Source organism: Myodes glareolus, chromosome 12, assembly GCF_982192425.1.
Source record: "Myodes glareolus chromosome 12, mMyoGla1.1, whole genome shotgun sequence".
Taxonomy (NCBI): Eukaryota; Metazoa; Chordata; class Mammalia; order Rodentia; family Cricetidae; genus Myodes; species Myodes glareolus.
In genome coordinates this window covers 39,283,423-39,297,146 of record NC_142037.1, presented here as the reverse complement: position 1 = coordinate 39,297,146, position 13,724 = coordinate 39,283,423, and the positions used below count along the sequence as shown (strand labels likewise).

General features: G+C 40.9%; 2 pseudogenes; both read right to left on the bottom strand.

Moving 5' to 3' along the window:
• Positions 1-6,680: 6,680 nt before the first annotated feature.
• LOC148120252 (coronin-1B pseudogene) lies at positions 6,681-7,184 on the bottom strand (annotated as a pseudogene).
• Positions 7,185-7,529: 345 nt separating this feature from the next.
• LOC148120251 (coronin-1B pseudogene) lies at positions 7,530-9,890 on the bottom strand (annotated as a pseudogene).
• Between the last annotated feature and the right edge of the window lie 3,834 nt (positions 9,891-13,724).

Here is a 13,724-nt window from a genome sequence, read left to right as displayed (position 1 = left end):
TGATTGATCTGTCCATTGGTGAGAGAGGTGTGTTGAAGTCTCCTACTATTAGTGTGTGTGGTTTGATAGCTGCCTTGAGTTCTAGAAGTGTTTCTTTTACATAAGTGGGTGCCTTTATATTAGGGGCATAGATATTCAGGATTGAGACTTCCTCCTGATGAATTGTTCCTGTTATGAGTATGAAATGTCCATCTCCATCTCTTCTGATAGATTTTAGTTTGAAGTCAATTTTGTTAGATATTAGAATGGCCACATCCACTTGTTTCTTAGGTCCGTTTGCTTGGAAAACCTTTTCCCAGCCCTTTATTCTGAGTAGATGTCTGTCTTTGTGGTTGAGGTGTGTTTCTTGTAAAGAGCACAATGTTGGATCCTGTTTTCATATCCAATCTCTAAGTCTGTGCCTTTTTATAGGTGAATTGAGTCCACTGATATTAAGTCATATTAATGACCAGTGGTTGTTGACTCCGGTTATTATTATTTTTTTGGGGGGGGGGGGTAGTAGAGTGTATGTGTTTCCCTTCTTTGAGTTGTCCTTGTGAAGGGTTGCTAGACGTCTGAGTTATTGTAGGCGGTGTTGGGAATGTTTGGTGTGGGAGAATTGTCTGTATTCTGTCAATCATATTTTAATAAAACGCTGATTGGCCAGGCAGGCAGTATAGGCGGGAAAGCCAGACAGGAAGTAGGGGTGGAGCAAAGAGACTGGGAGTATTCTGGAAGCAGAACCTCCCTCCGCCACTCCTGCACAGACCACCAAAGAGGCAGCATATAACTTGCCCAGCTGAGAAACGTACGGAGCTGTATGGCTAACATAGATCAGAATAATGGGTTAAGATAAGTCATAAGAACTAATAAGAAGCCTGACCTAATGGGCCAATCAGTTTATAATCTGTTTATAATCTTATGGAGTCTTGTGCATGATTTTCTTTGGGGTTTGCAGGCTGTGGTGTACCAGGCAGGATGGAAACCCCAACAAGCCGGCCGTCATGTTACAAATGTTGGATTCCTTGGGTTGTGATTTGCCTTCTAATCCTTTCTCTAAGGCTGGAATTGTAGCTACGTATTGTTTAAATTTGTTTTTATCCTGGAATATTTCGTTTTCTCCATTGATAGTGAACAATAGCTTGGCTGGGTATAGTAGTCTGGGCTTGCATCCATGGTCTCTTAGTTTCTGCAGTACCTCTATCCAGGACCTTCTGGCTTTCATGGTTTCCATAGAGAAGTCTGGTGTAAGTCTGATAGGTTTACCTTTATAAGTTACTTGATCTTTTTCCTTTGCAGCTCTTAATATTCTTTCTTTAATCTGACTGTTTTGTGTTTTGATTATTATATGGCAAGGGGATGTTTTTTTTTTTTTGATCCAGTCTATTCGGTGTTCTGAATGCTTCTTGAACCTTCATAGGGATATCATTCTTTAGGTTGGGGAAGTTTTCTTCTATAATTTTGTTGAATATATTTTCTGGACCCTTGATCTGCAATTCTTCTCCTTCTTCAATTTTTATTATTCTTAGATTTGGTTTTTTTATTGTGTCCCACAATTCCTGAATGTTTTGTGATGAGAATTTGTTGGATTTGTTGTTTTCTTTGGTCAGAGCGTTTATTTTCTCTATGGTGTCTTCAGAGTCTGAGATTCTTTCTTCTATCTCTTGTATTCTGTTGGTTATGCTTGTTTCTGAAGTCTCTGTTCGTTTACCTAGATTTTCCATAGCCAGCCGGCCCTCGGTTTGTGATTTCTTCATTGACTCCATTTCAGTTTTCAAATCTTGAACTGTTTCCATTACCTGTTTGATTGTTTTTTCTTGGTTTCCCAGAATTTCATTTACGGATTTACTCATTTCTTCAAACTTTTTGTTATAATTCTCCTCCGTTTCTTTACTCATTTCCTCAATCTTTTTGTTATACTTATCTTCCATTTCTTTACGGCAGATTTTCACCTCCTGTTTAAGTTCCTCCATTATTTTCATAAAGATCCACTTAGAGTCGATTTCTTCTATTTCTTCTGGAGTAGGGTGTTCAATTCTTCTAGTTTCGTGATCCCTGGATTCTGGTGATGTCATGTTGCCTTTCAGCTTGTTGGAGGAATTCTTGCATTGGCGCCTGCCCATCTCCTCCTCTCTGGATGAAACTCCTCAGCACTCTCTGGATAGAACTCCTCAACACTCTCTGGGTAGAGCTCCTCAGCACACACATACACACACAAATACCTTCTTCTCAGCACTTCATGGAACCTTCTCCAAAATCGATCACATACTCAGTAACAAAGCAAACCCTGAACAGATACAAAAATTTGGAATAACCCCCTGTATCTGATCAGATCACCATGGGTTCAAGTTAGAATTCAACAACAACTAACTTCGGAAAACCCACAAACTCATGGAAATTGAACAATGCTCAACTGGATTCCCCCTGGGTCAAGGAAGAAATAAAGAAAGAAATTAAAGATTTTCTAGAATTCAATAAAAAATGAATGTACAACATACCCAAACTTACGGGACACTTTGAAAGCAGTGCTAAGAGGAAAGTTCATAGCACCAAGTGCCTATATGAAGAACCTGGAAGAATCTCACACTAGCTACTTAACGGCACACCTGAAAGATCTAGAACAAAAAGAAACTCACCCAGGAGGAGTAGATGCCAGGAAATAATCAAATTGAGGACTGAAATCAATAAAATCGAAGCAGAGAAAACAATGAGACAGTGTTGGTTCTTCAAGAAAATTATCAAGGTAGAGAAACATTTATCCAAACTAACCAAAAGACAGAGAGAAAATATCCAAATTAACAGAATCAGAAATGCAAAGGGGAACATATCAACAGACACAGAGGAAATCCAGAGAATCATCAGGTCACACTTCAAAAACCTGTACTTCACAATATTGGAAAATATAAAGGAAATGAACAATTTTCTGGATAGTTACCACATATAAAATTAGATCAAGACCACATAAACAATTTAAATAGAACTATAAGCCCTAAGGAAACAGAAGCAGTCATTAAAAGTCTTCTAATCAAAAACAGCCCAGAGCTAGATGGTTTCAGCACATAATTTCAAAGAAGAACTAAATACCAATACTCCTCAAATTGATCCACACAATATACAGAGAAGGAACATTGCCAAACTCTTCTTACAAAGCTACAATTATCATGATACTCAAGCCACACAAAGACATAAGAAATAGAATTATAGAGCAATATCCCTTATGAACATTGATGCAAAAATACTCAATAAAATTCTGGCAAACCGAATCCTAGAACACATCAGAAAAATCATCCAACATGATCAACTAGGCTTCTTTCCAGAGATGCAGGGATGATTTAACATACAAAGATCTGTCAATGTATCCACCATATGAACAAACGGTAAGGAAAAAAAAAAACGATCATCTCATCAGATGCAGAAAAAGCCTTTGACAAAATTCAATACCCTGTCTAAAGGTCTTGTAAAGATCAGGGATACAAGGAACATACCTAAGCATAAGGTATAGTACTCAACATCTTAGCTAGAGCAATAAGATAAAGAAAGGAGATCAAGAGGATATAAAATTGGAAAGGAAGAAGTCAAAGTTTCATTATTCACAAATGATATGATAGTATAAATAAGTGATCCTAGAAATTCTAACAGGAAACTCATACAATTGATAAACACTTTCAGTAATGTGACAAGATACAAGATTAACTCAAAAAAAAATCAGTAGTCCTCCTTTGCACAGATAATCACCCTTCACAATAGCCATAAATAGCATAAAATTTCTTGGGGTAACTCTAACCAAACAAGTATATGATAAGAACTTTAAGTCTTTAAAGAAAGAAATTGAAGAAAATGTCAGAAAATGGAAAGATCTCCCATGCTCTTGGATAGGTAAGATCAACATAGTAAAAATGGCAATCTTACCAAAAGCAATCTACAGATTTAATACAATCCCAGTCAAAATCCCAGGACAGTTCTTCACAGACCTTGAAAGGACAATACTCAACTTCATATGGAAAAACAAAAAACCCACAATAGCCAAACAATCCTTCACAAGAAAGGAACTTCCAGAGGCATAATCATCTCTGATTTTAAGCTCTACTGCAAGCTGTAGTAATGAAAACAGCCTGGTATTGGCACAAAGACAGGTAGACCAATGGAATTGAATCAAAGATCTTGATATTAACTGACACACCTATGAACACCTGGTTTTTGACAAAGAAGTTAAAATTATACAATAGAAAAAGGAAAGCATCTTCAACAAATGGTGCTGGCATAACTGGATGTCAATATGTACAAGAATGCAAATAGATCCATATTTATTCCATGCACAAAACTCAAGTCCAAATGAATCAAAGACCTCAATATAAATCCAGTCACACTGAACCTCACAGAAGAGAAAGTGGGAGATAACTTTGAACACATTGGCACAGGAGACCATTTTCTGAATATAACACCAGTAGCACAGACCCTGAGATTGACAGTTAATAAGTGGAACCTCCTGAAACTGAGAAGCTTCTGTAAGGCAAAGAACACAGTCAACAAGAAAAAATAACCGCCTATAGAATGGGAAAAAGTCTTCATCAACTGCACATCAGGCAAAGGGATGATCTCCAAAATATACAAAGAATTCAAGAAACTAGACATCAAAATACCAAATAATCTAATTAATAATGGGGTACAGATCTAAACAGAGGAATCTTAAATGGCCAAAGGCCCTTAAGGAATTGCTGAACATCCTTAGCCATCAGGGAAATGCAAATCAAGACAAGTCTGAGATACCATCTTATACCTGTCAGAATAGCTAAGATCAAACACACTGATGACAGCTTATGCTAGAAATAAAGGGGAAGTAGGGGGAACACTCCTTTGTTGCTGGTGGGAGTGTAAACTTGTACAGTCACTTTGGAAATCAGTATGGCAGTTTCTCAGATAATAAGGAATCAATCTACCTCAAGACCACATGAAGACTTGGGACCCTCAACCGTTCATTTTAAACCATGATATAGCAGCACTTGGTCTCTAGCTTTTTCCCTAGTCTTCTGTAGGACTATGTTCTAGTTGGAAGAACTTCTGCCTGCGTGTCCAGCCAACAACTGGAGATAGAGCAAAGTTATAAGCCCCACGCTAACAAGCTGCTTACTATTCCAAATATACCTACCAGTGATATATAGATGTCCTTCGCATTCTGCCAGCTAGGATCTGGGTGAGAAGCAGAGCCGTCTCCATTCACAATGGTAGAAAACCTTGTTAGAGAGGCTCTACCCCAAACACTGGGCAACCCAGCTTGGGAAGCTTTAGGATTAAACATGACACAGCCCAGTGAGACAGATAAAATCCATGTCTGTCCCTCTGCCTGGCCAATGAGGGATAGGTTTCAGAGCAACTTCCTCAGGCTGAAGGAGACATATTCTAGCACAATGTGACTTAGACACAAAAGAGAAAGCCTGAAAGTTCACCACAGAGAGGAAACAACATCATTTTTCCAGAATTAATTGTACTAGTCGCCAAAGTTTTAGTGAAAATAGGAGGCAAAATTTAATACCAGTAGTATCCTTTCTAAATAAATGTTAGTAGGAGACACAACCAATGACTAATGGTTTTGATATAAACAAACATCACTTTATCATCTTGGCCCTCTATGAACCTAGAATAAGAAAAAGCAAAGACCCTTGCCAAGGTGGGGTTCGCTCCAGGTATGACCATAGACCATGAGAATTATGTTCACAGAGGTCAAAACTAGGCAAGGAGAATTTCCATTTCTAAATGGAAAATGTGCTTTTGGAGAGGTAGAATCTCCAATGTATAGCCAACACTCTTCAGAAATATTTTCATGTATCTTATCTTAATCTCTTATTTTCACTCCAATTTTACCATTACCTCCATCATTCCACTCACGTCTCCTGGCAAGTCCAACAATTACCTTAATATTGTGGAATATTAGTTTAAGATGTGTTACAATTGTTTATGCTGTGGAATATTTGTTTAGTAATGTAAATGATACAATCTTTTATGATGCATTTGTTTAACTCTATAAAGCTGTGTTACTTTGCCTGCCTAAAACACTCAATTGTTCTAATGAAGAGCTGAATGGTCAGTAGTCAGACAGGAGAGTAATAGGCAGGGCTGCCAGGCAGAGAAGTCTAGGCTCGAAAGAAGAAGAGCCAGGAGCGAGAAATGGAGAAAGAGAGGACACCTAGGGCCAGTCACCCAGCCATACAACCAGCCACAGAGTAAAAAGGGAATATATATATAAAAGGTAAAAATTCCAGAAGCAAAATGTAGAAGAGAAGCAGGTTAATTTGAGTTAGAAAAGCTGGCTAGAAACAAGCCACGCTAAGGCTGGGAACGTCTGCTGTTCTCTTGGTGTGAGGGGCAGTGGAATGGGCAGGTGTGGGAGAAAGCTCCTTAGAGTACTTGGGAGTCGGCCTAGATACAAAAACTTTTCAAAAGCCAGGTGGTGCCTCCAACCTGGGCCCCCCAGGCTGGGGAGCGAGAGATGCGGGCTGACCACTAGCTGCCCCAGAGGCACTGAGCAGCAACCCGCACAAAGTGACCTAGCAGTCAAAGCTAGGTGAGAGGAGGGTGGAAGAGAAGAATGCAGTGTACAGTGTACAGGTCACCGGTGGTCCCATGCACCCCATTCTCCATACGGCCCAGTTACTCCTCCAGGCAACCGATAAGCTCAGAATGTTCCTGACCACCGCTCACAGCCCTCACAGCTCCTGCATTGCCTCTTCCACCTTCCCAGGCTCCTAGGACCCAGGGACGGTATCACTGGGGACGTCAATGATGGCAGCAGCTGTGGAGGTTCCTGGGCAGCTGGCGCTGGCAGGCTGGCTATAGGATAGCCTAGTATACTCACTGGTCTTCAGATCCCGTTGTTACTAGGCCAGGGCTTCTTGGGGTGAGGAAAGATGGGATCAGTACCCAGCCCACTCATCCAATCCTTTGCCTCAAGAGAGGATTTAGGCCTGGCTATGTCGTGGACAGATTTGTCATAGAAGAAGCTGGCCTTTTGTGGCACAGTCATGATTATGGGTTGGGCTCATACTTGCACTCATACAGTTTGTAGAACCAGGCAGTTTCATATTGCTGACCTCCAAGTCCTTCTTAGCCATGCTGTCCAGACCCCTCTGGAGCTCTTTCATGGTGAATTAATTCAAGAAATAGATGTAGAGGTACCTGTCTGTGATAATGGATATTGCCACCCTGGACATATGCAGGAGAATTGTCTGCTTTCTGTCAATCATGTTTTAAATAAAGCGCTGATTGGTCAGGCAGGAGGTGTAGGCAGGAAAACCAGACAGGAAGTGGAAACGATGCAAGGAGAGCAGGAGAATTCTGGGGAGGAGGAAGCTGATTCCTCCCACTCCTGCCCAGATCACCAAAGCAGCAGGATGTGAGCTGCCCCACTGAAAAAGGTACTGAGCCACATGGCTAACATAGATCAGAAAAATGGGTTAATCAAGATGTGAGAGTTAGCCAGTAAAAAGCCTGACCTAATGGGCCAATCAGCTTTATAACTTACAGAAATCTCTGTGTGGTTGATTTTTCTCTGGGACTCAATAGCTGGTGGGGGCTGGGCAGGACAGAAAACCCCAACAAACAAACAGCCCCTCATGTTACAGAATGGCACCCAACATGGATAACTGCATCCACAGAAAACCTGAGAAAGCTTGGGAAAGATTAGAGTAAAGCATTTCAGTTTTCACCCGTAGCAGGAAAAAAAGCTGCTCTGTTTTAAAATGCTGGCTTTCTGGGCCGTCCTGCCAGGGAAAACTCTGACTCTTTCAAGCAGGCAGTCTGGACTATGGACACAATGTTGCAGCTTGCTTCCTGGCAAGGACCTTGAAAAGCCTTAAGAGCTTTTGAGTGTTGTCTTCACCATATTCCTTAGCAAATTAAAGACCCATGTGGTCAGAAAAAGAGAGATATACAGTAAAGAAAAATTCAAAGAGTAAGAAAACCTCTAAATGGTTTACAGTGTGTTAAAAATATATACAGGCTAAAGGTTAAAGTTCTCAAAATAAAAAAGAAAGAACGAGTAGCCTGGGAAGCAGAGACAAGACGGATCTCTGGGAGTTCAAAGATAGCCTGGTCTACAGAGGGAGTTCCAGGACAAAGATATGCAAAGAACCTGTCTCAAAAAGCCAAAAGTTAAAAGTAAAAATAAAAGAAATAGAGGTTAAAATAAAGTCATGTAAAGATGAAAAATACACAGGGAATCTTGATACTGTATGCTATTATGCTCTTTTTTAATTGTTTAAATGCTGAGGAAGGAGCAACAGCTGCTAAAAGATATTTGCTTATAAAAGCTGCAGAATTAATCAAAGATAGGTATTTTGAAAATACCTTGGCTTCAAAATTGAAGTCAAAAGGTATGTTACTTTGTAGAAGAGATTTTGCTTTTGTTTCCACAGAAAATGAGAGGCTGTGGATTTATTCAGAGTTAAGAAAAATCATCTTTGATCAAGGGAGACCACCTGAAAAATCTCCGGTAGGAACAGATGGCCCAATATCAGAGTTCTTCATCCAGAACAGGTTCAAGACTGTTGCCTGAGATGATCAAGACTCACAGGATACTTCAGTCAGGACTTGATCATAACTCTAAAATTTTCTTTAGGTCCCCATAAGATTATCAGTGCCCCCAACCAGCAGGAAGTAGCCTGGAATACTATGCCCACATTCCCCAAAAAATGGACTATGGATATTTTCCCTTGTTTTTTTGTTTTTTGTTTTGTTTGTTTGTTTGTTTTTGTTTTTGTTTTTTTAAAAAAAGAGGGGGAAGTGGTGCGGGAGAATTGTCTGTATTCATTGTCAATCATGTTTTAAATAAATGATGATTGGCCAGGCAGGAGATGTAGGCAGAAAAACCAGACAGGAAGTGAAAATGATGCAAGGAGAGCAGAAGAATTCTAGAAAGGAGGAAGCTGATTCCTCCCACTCCTGCCCCGATCACCAAAGCAGCAGGATGTGAGCTGCCCCACTGAAAAAGGTACTGAGCCACATGGCTAACATAGACCAGAAAAAATGGGTTAATCAAGATGTGAGAGTTAGCCAGTAAGAAGCCTGACCTAATGGGCCAATCAGCTTTATAACTTACAGAAATCTGTGTGGTTGATTTTCTCTGGGGCCTGCCGGCTGGGGGAACTAAGCGGGACAGAAAACCCCCAACAAACAGGCCCCCTCATGTTACAGACATAGACCACACTGGTATCTGGATCATGAAAGGGCAGTCGGTCCCCATTGCTTCAATCTAGATCATCCCAGACCGCTGGCTCCTCAAAGTTTTCTGTGCCCTAGAGTTCCAGCTATCATTCACTCATGCAGCTGAAACTGAAGGTGAATACCTTGCTGTCCACCAGAAACATGACCTGGAATTGCCCCCTTATGATCCTTCTCCTACTTGGTCACCAGGGTGCCCCACTGGGGATGGGCGATACAGACACTCTTGCCTTTGCAAACTGAGCAGGAGAGGCATCCCTATGGTTCCAGCTATTATAAAAGGTGAGATCAGAGTACAAGCTATTGAGCTGCTTGACAGTGCCCAGGCTCCAGACAAGCACCACCTTATTAAAACCTGCACTGAGCAGCACAATTCATGCTGTGGGTAGGGATGCTCACATGTATGGTGTACTAACTCTGCCAGACAGGAGGTCAGCCCATTCTCTGTGCGGTCCTCTTAGCCATTGCCTATGACGTCATCATTGTGGGACACCAGCCAACATCCAGTCAGATCCTGTGTGCTCATGCACTGTTGGATGGGCCTTATCAGTGTGACCCATTTTGCTTAAAGGGAACACCAGAAAAGACCCTCGCCCAAACTTGGTGCTGGTTTCTACAGTCACTGCCAGCAACTTGGGGTTGACTGTGCAGAAAGTGTTGTGTCTAGTAACATGGGACACTTGAATGTCCTCAAAGCATCAGTCACTCTTGTGTTTACAAAAATTTTCTCTGCTGTAACTCTTTGAGGAAGAACATGTGGCTCAGCAGGTACAGCAGGGCTGCAGTGGCAACCTCCCATAGCTCCAAATCTCTACCTTAGGATGTGTGCACGCATGCATATCTACATGTATCCTTTCTTTCTTTCTTTCTTCCTTCCTTCCTTTCTTCCTTCCTTTCTCCCTTCCTTCTTTGTTGCCTTTTAATACAAGGTTTCACTGTAACACCTGGCTGTTTTGGAACTGTATAGACCAGGCTTATCTCCTGCCATTGTTTGCCAAGTGCTGAGACTACCACTGTACCTGACTACCTGGAACCCAGACTTAATGTTGCTTTAAAACACTAGCCAGTAACTCTCTGGTAGTAGAAGCAGGAATGCTTTGTCCATGCTGTATCCCTCACTCTGGGTACATAGTGAGTATTCAGTAACTATTTGTGAGCTGAGTGGATAAACAAACACTCAATTATAGTTGGTATTTTCTTTGGGACACGAACCAGCTCCCAGATAAAGGCACAAATACTTTTTATTAATTATGAATGCTTGACCTTAGCTTAGACTTGTCCAACCAGCTCTTATAACTTAACCTGTTTCTATTCATCTATGTTTTGCCTCAAGATTTTTTACCTCTTCATTCTGCATATCCTACCTTCTTGCTCCCTCTGTGTCTGGCCGACTTGCTCCTGGCATCTCTTTTCTTTCTTCTCTGAGCCTAAACTTCCTATTCACTCTCCTTGCCTGGAAGTCCCACCTATACCTCCTCCCTCGCTATTGGCCATTCAGCTTTCTATTAGACCAACCAGGTGTCTTAGGTAGTCAAGGTAAAACAGCAATACATCTTTACATAGTTAAACAAATATCCCACAACATAAACAAATGTCACGTACCTTTGTAGAGTTAAATATTCTACTGCACCAAATAATTGCTTTCCCTCACATAGTCTGATAAAGTATCACATGCCCTTTGTGTAAAGTCTCTTCTGCTATGGAATGATAAATCGAGAAAAAGGAAGAGAAAAAACAGACAATAAATGTACAGATTTGAGTTGTGTCATTAAGAGAGAATTAAAACCATCCAGAAGGGAAGTAGTAAAGAAAAAAGGTACCCTGTCACAATCTGACCAGAGAACAGTGTGACATTTCTATAGGATAATTGGTTGTCATACAATTCCTCTGCAATTGTAAAACAGAGCCTTGAAGGAATCAATTATCCATGATAGGGTCATGAAACCTGATCGTTAGCATGCTGAGACCTTTTTTAAACATCTTGATCAAATAAAATATTTGATTTTGAAATGCAGAGTTCTAGCAGCACTCCCTGGCATTTAACTCCATCACCTTAGACTTGGGATCTGAAAATCTGGACCTGGGGAAGGATAGGTATTATATGAGCTAGACTATCTTACAATTCAGAAAAGTAAAAGAAATTTACCACCTCTGCTCCTGACACAGTCACACAGACTTTAGTCTGAAGGGGCTGCTCCTGGCCAAGAAGGGATAGTTTGAATATTAAAATAGACGCCAGTTTCAGATTATTTCCCAGTGAATAAAATATGAATCTATGTTCCTCTACTGTGGAGAGCTGCGTGGAGCCGCACCTTGAAAATGGCGCTGGCTTCCGCCCCCTGCTGTCCCAAAAAACGAGTGCTCTCCATGGTAAACAGCACCGTATTTTGCTAAGGCCGGAATCACGCCACGATCTTAAGCTGCTTGGGAGTAAGTGGACCTATGGACAGTGCCCACGCGGCAATCCAGGATTGGCGGCCCAGGCCTACTTAAGGGCTGGGAGAAGCTTGCCGGGAGAGAGAAGCCATTGTAACAAGGTCCTGATTAAACTGCTTGCAAGAAGAGCTCCGGTGTTGAGTCTTCCTTGCTGGTCGAGGTGGTCGCGACACTCTACTGTCATACAGAAAGAGAGCGAAATAAGATGACACGGTGACAGGTGGCTGTAGTGGCACATGTGAGTACAAAGAGCGGGACCCAGGGTTAGCCTTAAGCTAAGTGAAGGAGGTTGTTATATATGACTTGAAATGTTGCGTGTCATAGGATATGTACACGGTCTCTTTTATTACTAATCCTAGGAGTTGCCAGACAAAATGATGGATTTCTGTACAGGATGTCCATACATATTTCATTGTACTTTGTTCTAATTTGTCCCCCGTGCCCAAGGTCCTCCTCCAAGATCCCTGCCTACCTCTGCTTGGTTTCCTTTCTCTCTCTAGATAGTTCCCCAGATGCACAATGATGCTTATGTCCCATGTGTTCTCCAGGGCCCTCTTTATTTCTCCTTCACTCTGTAGTACATCTTCTCATGATTCCCTGCCCAGTTTAAGCATACACACAAACATACATATTTAAGTTCCAACCGATGAGAGAGCACACAGTATTTATTTTGCTTATCATGGTTGATTTCCAGGCCCATCCAATTTCTTGCAAATGTCATTTTACTTTATAGCTGAACGAAGTATTTCATTATGTACGTGTCTCACATTCTTCTGCTGATGAACTTTTTGGCTGGTTCCTTTTCCTGGCAATTGTAAAGAATGTGGTAATAAATGTGAATAATGCAGTAATAAATGTGGATGAGCAAATATCTCTGTGGGATACTGATTTCAAGTCCCTTAGGCATACACCCAAGAACAACACAGCTTTGTGACATGTAAGTTCTCCCTTTAGTGTTCTGAGAAGCATCCATACTGATTTCCATGGTGCGGTAGTTTCCGTAACATAACCCACCAGCAAACAAGGGCTCCTCCAGCAGATCTTTGGCCGGAATTGTCATTTGTTTCTTAGTGATAGCCATTCTAACCAGAATGAAGTGTAATTTCAGGTCAGCTTCAATTTTGCATTTTGTGGTGGCTAAGGATGTGAAGTTCTTTGTCAGGTATGTGTTAACCACTGGTGTTTCTTCTTTTAAGAGCTATTTAATCAATTCAGTGGCCCATTTGTTAACTGGATAATTTTGGTTCTTCATAAACTCTACACACGGATCCTCTATCTGGTCTGTAGCTGGCACAGGATTTTTCCAGTTCTGTTGACTGTCTCTTCATTTTAGTCATTGTTTCCTTTCCAGTGAAGATGCTTTTTAATCTCATGTAAGCCCATTTCTCAATCTTGCGGTTATTCCATTTGCTACTATAGTCCTTTCCATAAAGCCTTTCATTGTGGAATATTTGTGCATGGTATGAAAACGTGACACTGTGATTAGTGTAATAAAAAGCTGAATGGCCAATATAGGTAGACGGTATAGGTGGGACTTCTGAGCACAGACAAAGGAAATAGGAAGAGATAATTGAGATACAGAGAGATACCAACAAGACCTTGAGGGAGTTGGACACACAGAATGAAAGAAAGGTTTAAAAAAAAAACCAAGAGACAAAACATAGATTAATATGTATGGGTCAATTAAAGTTCTAAGAGCTAGTAGGAAAAGTCTAACCTTAGGAAAGTTTTAATAATTAATAAGTCTTCATACTGTTATTTGGGAGCTGGCAGCCCACAGAAAAATCTGACTGACTACACCTTTGTGTGTGTGTGTGTGTGTGTGTGTGTGTGTGTGTTCTGCCAGTGTTTTCTCCAGAACTGTAAAATTTTCAAATATTATATTGCTCCCCTTTGCATTGATTTGAATCTTGCACAGGGAGAGATATATGAATCTAGCTTCTTCTGTGTAATGTTATCTAGGTTTTCCAGAAATGGTTCTTTAAAAGGCCATCTTTTCACTAATTAGAAATTTGTGAATTTGTGGATGTATTGCTTCCTTAGAGATTTGGTGGATGTATTGCTGTGGATTTATTCTTGGGTCTTCTGTTCTAATT